Source organism: Sinohyriopsis cumingii, chromosome 9 (genome assembly GCF_028554795.1).
Source record: "Sinohyriopsis cumingii isolate HCF-2022 chromosome 9, ASM2855479v2, whole genome shotgun sequence".
Classification (NCBI taxonomy): domain Eukaryota; kingdom Metazoa; phylum Mollusca; class Bivalvia; order Unionida; family Unionidae; genus Sinohyriopsis; species Sinohyriopsis cumingii.
Genome location: NC_142969.1, coordinates 122,255,515 through 122,270,136, shown reverse-complemented (window position 1 = coordinate 122,270,136; position 14,622 = coordinate 122,255,515). Strand labels below are relative to the sequence as shown.

Below are 14,622 nucleotides of genomic sequence, written 5' to 3'. Positions count from 1 at the left end.
ACAAAAACGCTTAAGATCCTCTGAACTACTTTATTTTCAGAGGTTTTAGTGTTTTACGAACAAGGGCATTTTTATTCAAATAATTTCCTACATTTGGAAAGACAACATAGTATTTCCACATAAAAACTACAGTTCCACGTGTCTTTAAGTTCGTGGTTTGTAGCATGCACAAAATTTACAAAGAATGAAACCTTGTGAGAAAACGTAGATTCGCAGCCCATCATTTAATAGTCAACATCATGACCATAAAAATCAAGGTCAGAATGAATCAAATTAAGCATGTATTTTAGGTGTCAAATAAAACCCAGTTTAAAGACTTATTCCACAAGAAGTCACTTAAGGGAACTTCTGAAAACTGATTGGGCTTCTGGAAATTATAACTGAGACCCCAACTGCATTTCCTAGACGTGAACGATTTGCAATTCGGTGTAGTACGTATAGCAGCAGAGAGGGTGAACATATCACTTTTTATAAGGTCCCATTATGAAAACTAAAGCTTCCTACGAAAATGAAAAATGAAAAATGAAAAAAAAATTAAAAAAAATAAATACGCCGTTAACGTGAAACCGAAGCTTTTAACTTTCGAGAGTCACTCTCTACCGGTTAACCTGTTTTTTTTCTTTTTTCCCGCATTGGTGTTTTCGAAAAAATACGCGCGCGAGTTTACCCACAATGACACATCCGCGGCTGCACCCTCTCTGCTGCTATCCAAAAATTTTATCAAGACCTATACGATATCGTGATCATGGGTCATGCAAGTTTATTGTTATAAATCCATGCGGGGTTGACTGAGCCTGACTAAAAAAATTTCTAAACTTAATTATATCCATATCACCGCTACACCTAGTCTGGTGAATATTTCGCAGAGTATGTGTATCAACTCCATTAAATACAGCAAGAATATTACTATTATCTCTGATCACTTTTGGTATTTGTGTATACCGTTGAGTAACATAAATCACATCTGTGTTTTTATGTCTTCCACGCGAGAAATTACGAGTTGGATTTCATTGTTTGTCCAGCACCACATCGTCGTATACAACTAAATTATGAATAAGTCCATCGAGGTCATCCAAAAACATCTTCCAGGATATAATTATTGTGGTCCTGGTACCAGACTTGATATCAGACTTGATAACCAAGTTCAACCAAAACCTGGTGAGTATCCAGTAAACGCTATTAATAAAGCGTGTCACGCTCATGATGTAGTTTGTAAAAGTAAAGATCAGCGACATATTGCAGATTTGAAATTAATTCATGCGTTAAATTCCATAAATATAAAATCTTTTAAATAAGCATTAGCTAACTGGTTGGTGAGATCTGCGATGAAAGGTAAGCTAGTATTAAGAGCCGGTAATTAATCAACCGATTAATATTATAATGAAATCGATTTATAGAGGATATTGCAAAGGTAGAGCAGCGATTAGTAAGCTCGCTGAAGCAGCAAATGTTACAAGTGTTCCTGCTGAAAAATGGGTTGCACGACAGGCAATATGGCAAATTTATTTAACACCACCTAAAATTATTCAGCATGCACATTTTGATGTTAGCGTGCCAAATGAAGTTCATGAAGCAGATATTTTATTTTTACCACATGATACTAGTAAAACTGGAAGACGTAGAGTAACATACAAATACACGTTAACTGTCGTTGACGTTGCAAGTAGATATAAAGAAGCAGAGCCGCTATTATCTAAAACAGCAACTGAGGTAGCTACAGCGTTTGAACGAATTTATCAACGAGAATATGGACCACAAGGTGGACTACGATGGCCACATTTATTACAAGTTGATCATGGCAAAGAATTTCAGGGTGCAGTATCATCGCTCATGAAGCAACATAACGTCAAAATCAGACGAGGACACAGTGCATTTCGTCGCGATCAGACAATTGTTGAACGATTATTTGGATATCAGTATGCGAAGGAAATAATTCAAGATACGAGATCTCGTGAATGGGTTGCAAGATTACCAAGTGTGATAGCTGCATTAAATAATGAAATTACTCGAACAACTTCTATGAAACCCATTAATGCAACTTACAAAAACACATATACCTGTACAACGACATGATTTTTCAAAGCAACCAGTATTGGGTAATGTTGCTGTAAGATATTTATGTGAACCCGGTGAACTTGAAGGTGGCAAAAAAAGGGCAATTGATCCTATCGAGAGTATTACAACGCATGCAATTTCTAGCGTGGTAAGATCCAAGGGTAGACCCGCAATCTACAGATTAGATTCAACTGGTCCTCAACGTGGATTTACACGTGAACAATTACAATTAATTCCTGAAGACACACAGTTACCAACGCGATCACTTTTGTAAGCTAGCACCTCTACGCCAATTACACTCAAGACAGGACAGCATCACATTTTCGCGTGTATGACCAAGACTACTATCTTTTCTGTGTACGGTAAATTGTCTTGGATGTTTATCCGAGTACTGCCACAACATCTCGCACGATGATTATTTTGCTGTTGTTTTAATGTCATGATAAATTCAACATCGAGATCAAAGTCGCGTTTTTGTTTTGTCACATTGCTTATAACCCACTAATTTGCTTCCTACTATATCATCGCTAACAACTTCGTTATTGGTGCTAGTAGTTTCTGTAACGTCTATGACAATTTGCCGCAGCTGAGATATTCTTTTGACTCGAGACACTGCGAGATAAACTAAGTTTGACAATTCGATACGATCATCGATGATTTAAACAGCTGTATCAGAGATGGTTAACCCCTGAGATGAATGAATTGTCATTGCGTATCCCAGTGTCCATGGAGTCTTATCAGCTCTCAGCGCATCCTCAACAACACTAACAGCAACTGCGATAACATCATTTAATACGTGATCCTGTTTTTCTAATGTGAATTGAGTTATTTTGGGAACTTACATGATGAGTCATTTTGGGAACTTGCATGATGAGTCATTTTGAGAACTTACATGATGAGTTATTTTGGGAATTTACGCAATGAGTCATTTTGGGAACTTACATGATGAGTTAGTTTGGGAATTGACATGATTCACTGAAAACATCTGTGTATGACTATAAAAGACGGATAAATTTTCTGTCCCAGTCAGACTGAAGTGCAAAACAGCAGAGGTAAGTGAAATATTTTCTTCAGTAATCTAGAGGTTGCGTTTTACACAATTGTATTATATAGCGAATTCAAGGGGCTATGTTTCAATCGTTGGCTACAGTAAAAGAAACTGAAGTGGGGAAATTTGTCTCTCTCTCGGGCAATAGAAAAAATTAGATTAGAACTGTCTCGTGAATACGAAGCAAAAACGACAATCAACACTCGCATAAGACACTTAAGAAAGATTATATCAGAAACTGTCAGTGATTATAGTAATGAAAATGAAAGTTAGAGTCATTTCGTGAAAATGAAAGTGAAAGTATGTCAGATTTTAGTCATTTTTTAATACTGATTTTAGTCGATTTGTCAGTAAAAAATGTCCCCCCCGACCCTGTCAAGGATAAAACTCAAGGAGGGAGATTATTATGCATTCTTTCCTCCTGTTTTTCAAGTATGTGTTATCCTTGACACTCTACAATTAAAAACATTAAGACCTCACATATAAATTTAAACTAAAAAACTCTCCACGAAGGTCAAGCAAGTGGCCGGTCTGGTCATTTAGTTTGAAATTCATTCTTGATAATAGCGAATTATGACATCTTAAGCAAACCGGATTAATCGGTTCTTGCACAATCAGATATTCGGGCGGAACCTGCAATGTAAAAGTATTAAAAATATATCCCTGCTGCGCCTGATTTGATACATCAGTGTTTGTCTGATAACTTCCATCAGTTGGATCACAAACAAGATTGACCGCGATCGTTGAGGTTATATTTACAATTTCCGGCGATATATAACGGCCTTCTCCGTGTTGATTATTGTTATATCAAAGAATACTTGGTGGCGGAGATATTTTTCTCCATGACTCGAGTATTTTAGGAAAGTTTTCGTTGATTAGATCGATGAGTGATTTCTATAGTTCGTCGGTTGCAAACGATGGTATTACAAATCTTGGCAATTGTTCTCTAGTTACTTTATAATGATCAAGAAACATCTGTTGGGGTGCTGGACGTATATCAGGTCCCATATCCATGATACCAGCACGAAATTGTCGATTAATATGTTCAAGATCGTCTATGATCTGATTTAAATGCCGTATTGTTTCAATAATTTGTTGTTTTAAGTCATCAGTATAATATTTCGCAGCATTGATAAATAAATTTTGTAATTTACTACATTCTCTTGTGAATTCGGGTTTAATTTTTTTTGGGAAAGCTGTCAATATATTCCTCGTCTACAAATACGCCTGACGGGCCATCACCGAGAAATCTATGTAACTAAAAGACAACTCTTCCAAATTCACGAGCAGACAGAAAAAGATCCCAAAATTCTTTTCTGTACTCTTGTTCCTTTATAAATTTCATTACGTCGGTGATAAAATCATCCCGTTTTGGTTTGCCGGTCCTTGATATTCAGGTGCAACATCAGACCATCCTAGCACGGATCTAATCGACGACTGATGGATATCAACGGCGTAATCCGGAGAATTTATCTCTATCGCGGCTGATAGCGTTGGTTCATGAACCATTATGGCTATCTTGATTCCTGGCTCGTCACTGATTTTATTCTACGCTGGTATTCATCATTGATTTGCTCAATCTGATAACTGCCGGTCGGTATTCCAACAACCTGGCAATCGGGTGTTTCATCGGTTTTTTTTTATTTGCAAATACCAACGAATTATTTGACTGCAACGTACCAAATGATCTTGACCGGATATTGGGGCAACAGTAGTATACTTGCAACAGCGCAAGAGCTATTGTGGTTCTTAGTGGATTTTTATTTGCGATTATCTGCTAAAGTAGTTCTGTCATTAATTAAATTGCTATTTTCTAAATCAATTACTTCATTGTAAGTCTTAAGCATTGTGTCAAATTCAGAATCTGATATCGTTTCATCGTTAAGGCTTGATTATATCAACGACGACAATTTAGCGCACGCTTTTTGCCGTGTGTAATTTTGCAGAGTAATCGTGCAATTTTGTTCTCGTGCACGTGGATATCATTTTACGATAATATTTAAAACCCAGCAATTGTTGCTGATGATGAAACGCATATTGTCACTGCTACTGCTGCTGTCATTAGTGTTAATGCTGATAATACTACGCCAGCACCGGCAATGAGCGCCGATACCGAGTATACAACAATAAGAACCATACGTCTTCGATATTTTGTTTTACTTTCGTTGTATACTTGTCAACGATGGTTTTTAACGCTGTTTGCCATTCACGTACTTGATCATATCTAGATTTTTGAACGTCCATTATATTTTACACAGTAACCAATTGAGGCGTTTCAGCAACAAATTCCAAACATCACCAGTAAGATACTGCGGTTAATGTCTTATCAGCTGATTCTAGTATAAATGTTTCTTCGTCTCCGCTATTTAACACAATAGACACAACCCCTGAAAACTTATCGGTTGAATGACGCCAGGGATATGTAGTGTATATACTACATTTTGCAGCGCTGAACACAGACAACCTGTACACACCAGTGACTTCCGTGGTATGGTTAATAATATTATTTTGCTGTGACCATGTTGAGAATCCCGATGACACTGTGTATACATTATTGACAATCTGCTTGTGGGGAATTTTAATCAGATCAATTTTGTTAACGATATCAGGAATTCGACTTATGAAATCTTCTAGTGCTTTTTTAATCGTTTCAATGCTCGTCTTGATATCAGAGAGTTTCACGTCAGCAGTCAACGGGGTGCCAAAGAAATCGTCCGCGATTTTATTGAGTTTTTGAAAATTTCTACGTTTTTTCATGAACAGATTTACGTGAACATCATACTCGGCCTGCAGAGTGGATAATTTAGTGTCTCCGGTATTGTTGTTAACGTCTACATATTTTTTTTGTTGCGGCATCTTCGTCGGATGTTGGACTCTTAACACAACTATTGTATTTTCGTTCATGCTGAGTTCACCTGTCATTGTGTCGCCTGTATTCTTCAAACGATTAGCAACGCTTTATGCAATTTCATTTGTGATAATCGCGATTGATATACTTGAGTCTCTGATTTTTCGGTCAACTCCAGATAGGTTCATAATATCAGCAAGTTCATCCTTTGTCGCGTAATTTGACAAATTTATTTCGTCGAATTTTTTTTTACTCTTAGGAATATCGCCTCGGGATCTTCCGTAAATATCTACCATTATTCGTTATAACATCAACTTGTATAATTGTGCACGACTTTGTGAGGCGGTAATTTTGATTTTGAAATAGCATCGAGTACAGGAATTGCTTCACGACCACATATTGGTGGATCGGTTAGTGTTTGTGTTGATAATGTTGAATACCAAACCGGGATAATGTGTGGTGTGGCATAGTTGAAAAATTGCAGCGATAGGGCCAGCCCATACGAATCGAAATAAACAATTCCACGTGGATCAATCGCATATGCAACCCAATGAGTTTCTGCACCGGTACTATTATCAAGATTAATAATACCTGTCTTGGTGCTGTTTGGTTTATGCGGTATCTGATCGCGCTTAGAAACACCTCTAACATTTTTGATATTTAATTTTTTAGCACCATTAAGTAAATCAAAATCTGACATAGGTGAAAAACTATCGTTTTTCAACGAAGTGTTCCTGGAAGTGTCAGACCCTTTCCGTATCTACAGGGAGTTCCTGGAAGTCTCAGACCTTTTTCTGTTGCTTTTTTAAATGCCATTTCAGCAGCAGTTCCAACAGCACATAACGCTGCCACTTTTGCGACGCCTGGAGCTCTAGCAACTATCAATGCTAGTATCGCCGAGAGAAGTGCAAATATACCGCCGGTCTTAGCAGCATCTTTGATGGCTCTGGCGGAAAGTTCAAGTCGTATTCCAGTTTTGGATTGTTTGGCTTTTATTAAGATGTTTAAGCTGACGTTCTGTCAACGACAACTTATTTTGACCACTTGTAATCTGACTTTTTTTAGCGTTAGTTTGGTTCCGGGTTCTTTTACTGATGCTGATTGTAGTTTTTTAATCTGACCAGGAGTCAGACTGACGCTAACGTGATGATATGATGACAGTTATGATTATACTCACGTTTTTAAATCACCGCGCGATTACATATTTTCTACAGGTGCGTCAACGATTCTTATTCGGCCACCAACACCTTCAAGCAACATTGCTTTGTTGCTGAGTATAACCGAAATTGCTCTGTAATTAACACCACCTGGATTCACGTTAGCTCTGAAGTGTACATCAACGACAGATTGCCTAAATAAATCTAAATGTTCCAGTGAAAAGTAATGGATTGGATACAGTGTTGTAAAATCCAGCTGAGATATATGCATCCCAGTGTCTACATTTTGATCACATCCCATTTACGACAACAATCGATGATACGCGCGCGTAACACGATTGTGTTCAAAATTTAAGATTATATCCTCAGATGGTGATTGGTGTCCATTTATTCGTAAAGAAACTTCACTGACTCCAAGGTTGTCAAATATCATGTGACTATTTTCCTAATTATTTAATCGATTAACATTTTGCAGCTCAATGAATATATGTCTCGGTGCAGAAACACCCTGCTGAGTCGCTTTTTTCCATGTACATAACCCGGTAACATTACTCTAAATGCTATTTGTGGACATTGTAGACCATGACAATAACGACTTACAACCTGTGTTCATAAAAGAGAGTAATCGGTGTTCTTCAGCAATCGATGGAGTCATTACTGGCATCCATAGTGAGAGTTTAAAGAGTATTACTTTACCAGCAGCAGCAACAGCGTTTGATCGCCAAATAGCATCATTATCACTACCCTTTCTTGCAAGCACAACTGTGTGTTTCGCTCCAAAGATGACTTTTCTGACATTTCTGCAAATTCCAAAGATATGTGACAGTGGAATCGCGCATGAAAATCTTCTACGGCTACCTTTCAGCATTAATTTACGTGCAGCAAATCCATAATTGTAATTGTTGTTGGTGCTCTGTAACATCAAAAATTCAGCAGCTGGTATATCTATCATTGTAGCCGGTTGTGGGTCAGACGCAGTATTTCGTGGTACTTGTACTTAAGAAATTGCCTGTGATCAGGATGATCAGCATTTTCGGTGGTAAACCTCATTGACGGGCCAATTGATTCTGTATAATCGTCGGAGCATCTTGCTAACCATACTATTGTTGTGGCAACGTCAACGTCCTTTTGAATTGTCTCGATGTTTTTTCCATCAGTCACATATGTGGCGCTGTCAAATAACGCCAAAATACCATTATTAACAAACCATCTATAGCATCAGCCCCGTATGTTGTATTGAGATGAACATCTGTTACAAGCTCACCTTCTTCCTCAATAAATGCCTCGGCGGGTAGAAAATATATGGTTGTATCATGGACTTACAATTCAATTCTTCCTCGTGCGTTAGGTACACGTGCGTCATAAGAATAATATTGATAATCACGTACGGATTCATCTTTGTGAACTGGTTCATCCATATCGAATGCTGTGTCGGATATACTTTTGAACATCTTATTATATTGCCCATTTTCCTAATGGTTATCGCCTTAACCTGCCAGGCCCACGAAGACCACTTCCTGAAATAAAACTTGTGTTTATTTTTTCCTCCTTAGGTAAAATTTCTCCTTGATTTACCAAGGCTGCTAGTTTTTGATTTGCGGCCTGATTTATTATTTTACTGACATCCGCGGACATAACTTAGGTGCTTGGTAATTTCACTGGTTGTGGTTTTCATCGTATTAATCGTGCTATTCTGTCTTTGATTGCCGAGAACGCTTTACCAGCAACATTACCGATTGCACCAGGAGCTTCTTCTCGAAAAACTTCGATAGCTTTCATTGATAATTGTTTTGCGATTGGTGCTGCTTTGGGAGCCAACCTTGCAAATAACCCCTGAATAACATTACCGATTCCATCTCCGTAAAATGCTTTGTAAACAAGTAATCGCGAGTTTACTACTCTGACCATCACAGGTCTACGCTGAGAATTGTGTACGATCATCTTATATGTTATTTATTTATCTAATCATGGTGACAACTAGTCACTATGATAGTCATCAACGAGTTCGTCAATGAGTTCTCGGTAAATATAAATATCCATGATATCACCTGTAAATGATCGTTGACAAACATCAGCTGCTTCAATGATTATTTCCGGAGAATTATTACCGGCTAGTTTTCCTTCTATGAGAACTTCTAGTTGTTGAATGTCGTTAAGAATATTGTTAGAACACGGAGTAAGACCACTTCCTTGAGTAAAAAACCACTTCCAGTATCACCAGTGTCAGGCGCATCGTGAAATACTTCTTCTTCTGAAAGTTTTCCATATAGTCTATAACATTCATCGTCCGTTAGTAGTGAATGGGGACACCCTAGGGACAAGGGGACTTTAATGTTAAATAGGGGTATATCCACTCTGGGGACAATGGAAATTTAACATGGGAAAAAAAGACATCCACTCTGGGTTTGTTTTTTTAACACCTTCCTGGTCTGGCGCCACACACACATCTTCTTCCCCAGTCTCCTTTTACCTTTTTTCTTGGGAGTGCAGAGGCGGGATAAGTGGCTTCAGAATCCGAATTTTGTGTCTCTGGGATTCTGAAATTTCTTCTCTCCTTTTCCTCCTCTTCTTTTTTTCTTCTTTCCTCCTCCTCTCTCATCCTTCCCTCTTCGACAATGGCCTCCGCGGCCAGTTCATTTAACAGGCGCCTGGCATATTCCAGGTGCATCTGGAGTTCTAGCAGTTTCACAATTCTGGTGTTCATTCTGGTGGTGTTGATCAATCAACAAGGGTAGCTAGACTGCCGAACGAGTTTCAATTTATAGTAAAGCGCGGACGTGATGGAAAACATCCCATAAAACAAAATTGATCTTACCTAGATCATGACCAAACAACGCGCGGACCTAAAAGAAACACTCACTCACTTTTTTATACCACCCATTACTAATTTAAAAATTTTCATGAATCACTTCAATTTACTATCCACATACGCAAAGCAATCAAACCCCAAATCTACTCTCCCCACACGTCAAACAGCAAAAAAACCATGATCTTAATCTACTATCAACACAAACGTACGTGAGCACTTACAAACACACAATCCTATACACAAACACATACACTCACACTATAAAAAAGAGTTAGTGTTTATATTCACACTACTCTACCTACACACATTGGCAAATGGATTGTTATTTCTTTTCTAGAGTTTGGGGTAGCCCTGAAAAGGGCTGTTTTTTTGTTTGCTATGGCAATCTTTTAGTTTCTAAGAATGCGACGTCCTCTGAGGATAGACTTTCTGACGAAAGGTCTGCTTCTTTGGAAAGAGAAGAAGAACTCTTTGGTGTCGATACGACAATCGACAAAGCCTCTGTCAGCTTCAGGTTCCTGCTGCTGCTGCTGCTGTTGCTGCTGTTGTTGTTGCTGTTGCTGCTGTCTCTGAAGTCTGTACTTCTCTGTCCATTCTTCTTTCTCCCTGTTCACTTCTTCTGTGAAGAGCTCTTCTATCAGGTCTTCAGTGACTTTTAACATTCTCACATTCTCTATCTCTTCAGCTTTTGGTATCAGACCGTGTCTGACCCTATGCAAATTCACGTAGGCTTCGTTTAGCTTAGCTAGTTTGGAGCACATCTTCGTAGGAGGATGAGTCGACAATGGATGGTTTGACTGGAAACTGCCCCGGTTCTTAAAGTCAAAGCGCGGACGTGAAGGAAAACATCCCTCTACGGTTTTCGAGCCGCAACGTTCAATGAGTGGGATAGTAAGAAGTCAAAGAGCATGAATCAACATTCTTATAGCCAAACAAAAGACAAAGGCATTTTTTTTTAAAACACAACATTTTTTATTCAAAATCACTTAACACTAACAAACAACTCTAACATTTTTAACAATAATCCAACAATATAACATCAAACATTTTTTTTCTTCAAATCACAAACATTTTTTTCAATTCACACTCTACTTTAAACAGGGCTGACAACGTTGTGAATGAAATTGTGATTTCCACTGTTGGAAGTCATTAGGCCATTGATGGACACTACGTTTCCTAGCTTGAGACAAAAGATAAGCATAATGGTCACAAAACCATCGATCCACTTTCACATCGTTTCTAGAAGAAGAACGAGGATCAAAATGAGTCACTAAATGTTCTAAGGAATAGCCCAGGCTGCGATGATGCAGAAAATACACACAGTACTGTCCGCACACCAAGGAATCTGTGCCTTGTAATTTCACATTATTGAATCGGGTGGTCTGAGCATTTCTTCTCATAAAGTCAATGATATCGCCTTCCAAAGGGGGCAATCCGTACGAATCAAAATATTCCACACATCCTTCCTGAGGAAAGTAGACGGCTACCCAGTGGGTTCCTGGGAGATGGCTGTCGTCCGTGTTGATCACATAAGCTAGATGGTCTTGAGGTTCGCGATGAGGGAGTTCATCTTTAGCACAGACAACAGGATTCCAAGAAGCCGTATACGAACTGTGGTTCAAAAGGTAATAAAGTTCCCAAGTATCCATTTTTTGTGTGGTTTTTTCTTCTTCACAGGTAATAATAAGTCATAAATTCGATCCTGACTTTTTGCTTGAAAATGTCTGACAAATAACCATTTTTTCGCTTCGTCTCCTCACTCTGATTCAGGAGAGCTTCGATACGATGGATCTCTTGAGTGGTTAATGGTGGACAAGAATGTCTTTATACCACTGATGCAACACGACTTCGTCCGAGATGAGACTCCAAGCTTCGTCCAGATACTCGTCCAATTTTTCTTCTTGACTCAACATCAGGCATTTATCGTGTTGAATTTGACTGGGATGATCGTTTTGACATCCATAGCAATTTTTCTTGATCAATTCCGTCATTTTTTCGACCAAGTGTTTGGGAAAACAGGAGACTAAATGGGCTTCTTGTTCTGGCCATCTTGACTTCATCATGACAACTTCTTCGTCTTTGTCTTGGGATTCTTTTTCCACGGTCTCCTCACATTCCATCTCCAAAGTTTCTCCACTAGTTAAAGAGGGATAACAGTCTTCCATGGCTTCTAATAATCTAGAATGACTTCTCTCAAACTGTTGATTTCTATGGTATTATCGAATTCTGCATACAGGATGATGTTCACTGTCTCTGGCAGAGGATTTGCAAACTGAAATTCCACACGAATCTGGCCGGATTTTATAGGATGGAAATGTCCCTCGTCGCTGCCCTGGTCAGGAGTGAAATCGAAGGCCCACAAATCATAGCCTCCTGCGTAATCCTTGTACGTAATGCCGTGACTGGTGTTGGTTCCTAATTGTCCGGTGGCTTCGTACAGGGACAAGTACGATCTCAAGCAATTCTTCTTGGTAAAGTCAGGTTCGAAAGGTCGGGTACACAAGGTCTTGCCATCGCGACTGACTTCGATTTTCCTAACGTCGAAGTGTTGAAAGTGGAAAGGATTTTCAGTGAAGGCTCCGTTGAAGGCTGAATTCTCGACCATACAAGGATTAAACGCTTGGGTAACTGTCCTTGAAACAGATGATCTTCGATCATGGAATGATGGCTAGCGGGAATGGTGAACGTTTTCACTTCCACACGTCGTATGGGATACTTGGCGGTTGTTCTGCTCAACGTTTGACTGATGTCGTTACCCACTTTAGGTAACACTTCCACGCGTCGTACGTAGAGTTTGGCCTCCTCGATTTTGCTTTTGGGATTGACGCCAGCACTATCAGCCAACAAATGGAAAGGAGTACTGCTACGATTCAGTCTCAAGCGGCCATTGACACCGTTCAGCAAATATTTCTCTTTTTCACCACATGTCCAAATGCAAACGATCCATCAGTTCTAGACTCTGTCCATTTAATATTTTGTCTCTTCGTTCTACAAATCCCTCATTGTGTGGTGTTTTGGATGCATCCGGTTCGAATTCGTTAAACTCGCCCGCATCGTCAGGTTCCCATAGTACGCAGGCATTGAGATGAGTATTCTTGGCGTCTATTCCGTACGTCAAGAGATTTTCCAGGTAGGCACGGTAAGGGTAAGTATCCATGCTGCTGCTGACTAGTTTGTTATTCAAGTACAAGTCCACTGAGCTGAACAAGGAATGCATGAAATTGTTGACGGGAGCTACTTTCTCGTCTACTATAGTATCTCCACCCTTATCTAGAACTTTGACTTTCAAGTACAAGTAACTGCTATTCAGATCGATGTAATCTTCGGGCTGTCCCTTGATTTCAAACTCGATGGGAGCGGAATCTGTCAATGAGGAGACAGGGTGAAATTCCACCCATTGGGATTCTTGCATGGTCAAATGGCAAATAGATCCAGTTCCGACTTGGAACAGGCGCATGACTCTCGGTGCATCATTTTTTTGTAGCTGTTTCTCAATAATCGAAAACGTCTAAGTCTCGAACTGCTCTTCTTTTCTTGGTCTTTCTAGCTTTAGAAGTGTGAAGTCTGGTGAAAGGGTGTTTTCTTCGTCGTCTCTTTCTGCCTTGTCCTTGCTGAATGCCTGTCTCGGTAGTGTGCAGGGCATTTATAGGTGTGTCTCGTCGGCCCAAAAGGTCTTTGCCCGTTTGCAGCAAGACATTTTTGCCTGCCTTCATGAAGGCTTCTTTAGGGTTTTGTTTGTCGATGATGACATTTTGGAGAAATTCTTTTCCTTGTGTCAGTGCCGCATCTTTCAAGGCGTGCAATCCGCGTGTCACCATCGGTTTCAACACCGGGACCACCGAACGAAAGGCCGATTTCAACATATCTCCTAAACCGTGTCCTCGCTGTCGTGCAAAACCTCGGTACACTGGATACATGACTTACGAGTCGTGAGAGAACCGTTTTCGAAAATGGAGTTTCACCGTGACTTTTCCTTTGGTGAATGGAATATTTTGTCCCAGATCTCCTTTTATAGCAATGTTGACAGTGTCCAAATACGACTTGCTGACAGGCAAATAGTGAGGATGTACAAATTCGCGGTGGACGTGATAAGTGTTTCCACCTTCCTCGTCAGTGTTCGTGGCAGAATTTACTTTGAAAGGAATGACACGCAGTAACTGCAAGGAGGTGTGTCCCACCACGTTGTACTCCACCACATCGGAGTACACGAAGATCAAATTCAGTCCCTGGTTCAGTTCTACCGGGAAACAAAAATACCTTGCAAAATGCCCGTTGTTGTCAATCTCTGCTTTGGAGTACTTATCCGTGACCAAATTCAGGTCTCCACCCAAAATGTCATAGAATTCTGGGCAAAATTTAATACGTATAATTCTATCCTCACTTTCAAATTTGATGAGTAGACGGTGAGACAGTTTGTGGTACTCAATGGTGACACGTTTTTTTAGTCCGGTCAGAACTTTGTCAAATGCTGCATAGAATTTGTCGGCGATGGCCTCCACCAGATGTTGACCACTAAAATAATGGCCTGAGTTAATTTTAAAGTGATAAACGTAAAAAGGAGGAGAAGTGTCACTGCTGCTGCGGGGTATTGGGGTCTTGGGAAGTGATTTATGTTGAGAAGTGGTCATCATGGTTTGCTGCACTGTTGGGTCGAGAATTTCGACGTCAAAAGTGTTTTGAGTTTCAGTGATGTTTTCGATTTGTG

General features: G+C 39.5%; 1 protein-coding gene across 1 annotated transcript in view; it reads left to right on the top strand.

Moving 5' to 3' along the window:
- Positions 1-3,082: 3,082 nt before the first annotated feature.
- The window catches only part of LOC149792814 (uncharacterized), a 107,742-nt gene continuing 96,202 nt past the window's right edge, over positions 3,083-14,622 (top strand). The window contains exon 1 of the mRNA XM_089971266.1: positions 3,083-3,107. The gene's annotated coding sequence lies outside the window, so the exon portion shown is untranslated. The remainder of the gene's footprint in view (positions 3,108-14,622) is intronic.